The sequence below is a fragment of the Cottoperca gobio genome, chromosome 16 (genome assembly GCF_900634415.1).
Source record: "Cottoperca gobio chromosome 16, fCotGob3.1, whole genome shotgun sequence".
NCBI lineage: Eukaryota > Metazoa > Chordata > Actinopteri > Perciformes > Bovichtidae > Cottoperca > Cottoperca gobio.
In genome coordinates this window covers 10,347,275-10,352,402 of record NC_041370.1, presented here as the reverse complement: position 1 = coordinate 10,352,402, position 5,128 = coordinate 10,347,275, and positions in this window count along the sequence as shown.

The window sequence follows — 5,128 nt, the reverse complement described above, 5'->3', positions numbered from 1 at the left end:
TGGGGGGGGGGGTGGGGCGGGGCGGGAGGGAAGAAAAGCACAATGCAGGGGCAGATTGAAAGGGTGGGTGTGAAGGGAACAAGGACAATCAAACAATACCTAGCCAGCAGCCAGAACTGTATCTTCTGATGGAACACGGTTAAAGGCTGCAGAGGAGAGAGATGGGAAGTGACATAAAAAGGAGAGGCTGATGGCGAGGGCAAAGCCTGAAGGATGAGTTGGTTCACAGTTGAAAGACGAAGTTATCGAGACATCCACGGTGTGTACAGAATAATAAACACTACATGAAAAAGGAATTGGTTTGAAGTCAGTGAACACTGCTACAAATCTGGGTCGTATTGGTTTGCAAAACAATTTGCAGAACTTTGTTCCTCTCTGTTGTTTATACTCGTGGGTTGATTTCAGTTTTTCCTTGTAGTGTTTGGCATATGCTGCCATTATTTTTTCCACTGTTCTACTTGATATGTAAACTCATTTTTGCAGGAACTTTGACCATTGCTTTGTTTTGCCCCAGATGATTTGGCCTCTTTAGATCCCTGTTTGTTGTCTAATTTTGCCATGAGAGCTTAAGTAGCTGACAAGTGCTGAAAATTAGCGTTGGACCTAATATGACTCACCTTTTGTAGTAGTGTTTGTAATCGTGATTGCATTAATTTAGAGTTTAAGTCCTTTGTCATGAAGTGCTCGTTATATTTTCTGCTGCATGGAATTACAAACGGCTGTTTTTAGAACGGAGCAGACACAACGGGACGCTCAGCAGGAATCTTGATTTTTGAGAATTGCACTCATCCCAGATAGATGTCATGAGTAAACTTGGGAATGAGTCCTCCCTCAGCACAGTCCCAGCTTTGAATGTACATAAGCAGAACATCAAAGACGACTTTAACTCTGACCAGTGACTAACCAAACACTGTCCAACATTTGAGGCTTTAGTTCTTGAAGCTGTCGATCATGCCCCCTTTGAGTAACGTGTAAACTTACTGTACGTCCTCCGCTGTCCATCCACCCACATGTTGTTGCCATGTTAGCATACCATATGTCCGAGCGCCCCTTTGATTGACGCCAATAATTTCTGTGCTTTTTGGCTTTTTTATATAGAATTACTGATGTCATGACCTCCAAGAAGTACAATATTTCTGTTATTGCTTGTGTTTTTTTCCTTTTCTCTTCACTTCTGGCAAAAGGTTCATCAGTAGCTGGCCATGCTAGCAAGTCTTGGAAAGTCTAAACTGTCCAGCCTGCATATTGTTTGTTCGTTTACATCTTGATACAAAAAGGCTTTTAGGATATCTTGCATGGCCAGTTCTTGAGGACAGTTGTGTTCACTACGGAGAGTGTGTAGTCTGTTCTCGATTTTGGTTTTATGTATATGGATGGTGCAATATATACATCAGGTATATACAAATACATGTACACACAGATGTTGCAGTGGGGTCCAAAAGCCTGAGTCCAGTTCCAGAAACTCTTGATTTTTCAAGTCAAATACTTTATTTCTCATATTGCATGTTTTTTTATTATAAATGCAGGAAATGAAAGACAATTGTATTAATTATTTTTTGTAGGATTTGAGAATCAACGTTATCTGAGCACACTTTAAGAGCATGTCAGAGATGTACTCTGATATCTATGTTTGTCTCTCACACTTTTTGTGTGTGCAAGTCAGCATTCTGTGATACTTTAATCTGTTTTATCTTACTACAGCCTTAAAGTTCAATATATATATATATATATATACTATTATATATATATATATATATGTTTATACCATTGTTTGACCCGTAATAAAGACTTAAGAACAAGTAGATAGAAAGTCCTTTATCAATTACAGCACTCACTGCAATAGGCTTCACACATGAGACATGGTAATATAGACAAACGAATCAATTGTTTTTAGCATTTGTATTTGTTATTTTAAGTATTATATTTTTTGATTCATGCCGGCTTTTAATGTATTTGAATCAGAAGCTTTGAAGTACATTTTAAGTTTTTAGTTTTTGTCATTTAAACAGTTATTAGTAGTGGACTCAGACTTCTGGACCCCAGTGGATGCAAAAATGGATGTTTTAGTATAAAAGCTGTAAATATGTCTGTGTGTATGTATATGTATAAGTTTAATGTATATATTTTGTAAATCATCTACAATTGTTTTTGTATTTTTTTCCCCTGATGTTTTAACTAAACTGCAATGGAATATGCTGTTTTTTACCAATGATGTTTGGAAAGTAAAAAAAGATTAAAATGAGAAGCAATGTTTCAGTGGATTGATGCGTTTCTGGCATTTTCTTATCAGAATCTGTCATATTTATTTATCGCCTACTTTTTTCTCCAGAGCAGTGCTTCCTTCACCCGGGGGTTGAGTTGTCTAAATGATGCAGGCTCTGACATTATATGGGGGGTATTCTGTCAAAGCTGCTGCTGAGTTTGAATGGGACTGAAAATGTCTCTCAGTGCTTCTCACTCCTAATCCAAGACAAAGCTTTGGGTTACATTTATGTAGAAACAATGATTTGTTAAGAGGTTTTCTAGGCTGAAAGTTTGAGTGCAGTATGAGATGCTAATTATTTACAGCAGGGACTCTTTTCCTCAGGGAGGTGTTTAGATCCAGTCTTGTCTCAGAGCTGCAGAGTCCATTGCAATGCTCCAAAAGATCAGCAGATGGAAACATGTCGTCACCTTTTAGGGCAGGAAGCTGTGGATGTGGAAATGAAATCTTCCCCTGGTTCATTCATAGTGGATGCTTAACAAAATCTGAGTAGATATCCTTATCAAGTTCTGTGTCGTGCTACATTTATTTTATATATAAACTAGCTCATTATGTTGGCTCCTTACATTAGTTACATTGTTCTTAAAGCTTATGAGATCTCTCTGCCTTTTTGCTTTAATTTCCAGGTGGTATAAGTCTGAGTATGTTTATGTTCCTGTACTTCTACCTTGCGTGGACACATTTTAGATTTAGATCTTTTAAAGGTGAGGACGTTTTGTCCAGCACCAACATCTTGTTTTAGGCAAGTGGTGGAAGAAGTACTCAGATCTTTTTACTTAAGTCAAAGTGGTAACACCACGGTGTAGAAATACTCTGTTACAAGTAAAAGTCCTGCATTCAAAAATGTTACTGAAGTAAAAGTACAAAAATAGCATAAAAATATACTTAAAGTAACAAAAGTGTGGCCCATTTCAGAATAATATGATATAACATCCATCCATCGTCTGCCGCTTATCCGGGGTCGGGTCGCGGTGGCAGCAGCTCCAGTAAGGAACCCCAAACTTCCCTTCTCCGGGCCACATCCTCCAGCTCCGACTGGGGGATCCTGAGGCGTTCCCAGGCCAGTGAGGAGATATAATCTCTCCACCGAGTCCTGGGTCTTCCCCGGGGTCTCCTCCCAGCTGGACGTGCCTGGAACACCTCCCTAGGGAGGCGCCCAGGTGGCATCCTTACTAGATGCCCGAACCACCTCAACTGGCTCCTTTCAACGTAAAGGAGCAGTAGCTCTACTCCGAGTCTCTCACGGATGGCTGAGCTTCTCACCCTATCTCTAAGGGAGACGCCAGCCACCCGTCTGAGAAAACCCATTTCGGCCGCTTGTACCCCCCATCTCGTTCTTTCGGTCATGACCCAGCCTTCATGACCATAGGTGAGGGTAGGAACGAAGATCGCCCGGAAGATCGAGAGCTTTGCCTTCTGGCTCAGCTCTCTTTTCGTTACAACGGTGCCGTTCCCAGTGAATGTTGGCCTCCGCCAGGACTGCGCTTTATCACCAATCCTGTTCGTGATTTTCACGGACAGGATATCGAGGCAGTAGTCGTGGAGGAGAGGGGTTGCAGTTCGGTGACCTGAGGATCTCATCGCTGCTCTTTGCAGATGATGTGCTCCTTATGGCATCATCGGTCTGTGACCTTCAACAGTCACTGGATCGGTTCGCAGCCGAGTGTGCAGCGGTTGGGATGAGGATCAGCACCTCAAAATCTGAGGACATGGCTCTCGGCAGGAAACCTGTGGATTGCCTACTCCGGGTAGGGAATGAGCCATTACCCCAAGTGAAGGAGTTCAAGTACCTCGGGGTCTTGTTCGCGAGTGAGGGCACGATGGAACGAGAGATTGGCCGGAGAATTGGAGCAGCGGGGGCGGTACTGCAGTCGCTTTTCCGCATCGGTGTGACGAAAAAAAAAAAAAAAGAGATATATTATTGGAATATAATTATTGCATTAATGTTTTTACGGCTTTAATGTTGTAGCTGGTAAAAGTGGAGCTCATTTGAATTACTTTATATAATGGGTAGTTTAACCTTTAATAATACATTATGAGTTATTAGTTGATTGATGTTGAATTTTAGTTATGTTTCGTATTAATCTGAATATGTAAAAACATAAATGTAAAGTAACAATATTTGCATCTGAGTTGTAGTGAAGTAGACGTTTAAAGTAGCAGGAAATGGAAATACTCAACTAAAGTACACATACCTTTAAAATTGTACTTAAGGACAGTACTTGAGTAAATGTACTTAGTTACATTCCACCACTGGTTTTGGGTTATGGTCAGTATTAGTATAGTAGTGTATATTTGATTCAACTTTATTATCATTGCACACGGGAAACATGTAGCTAGAGATGTCCACAAATGAACAAAAGACCAATGAGGTAGTGATAGTAAGCATGCGATATATAAAAATGTTAAGCAGCTCATGACAATAAGGATAAAAATCAAAATCAAAAGGAGGGAATTATGGAAGAAAATGTGTCTATTCTTGGTTTATTGTTTGAGCCATGTAAGTTATGCGCTGTGAAACCATTATGCTGGATAATTGTGGTCCTCACCACTTTTTCAGCAGCGTCTTAATGTGATGCAATAACACTGAGTCGTTTGGTGTGAAGTCTCACTGGGAGAAAACCGTGATATTCAGTGTCTGATTCAGCTCTGTGAAGCAGTATGTCCGGTCTCGTCTCCGGTCCAGCAGCGATTGTTTCTGTGTAGAGGAACAGGATGATGGCCAGCCAATCATTGTAGTGCCTCATAAATAATTGTTATTGTTAATGCACCCCAAACGGTCCGTTGTTTTAGTGGAGGCTGTGTAGCAGTGGAATTCTTCTGATAATATATCATTCTATAATTTTAAAATCATAAAGTGGTTCT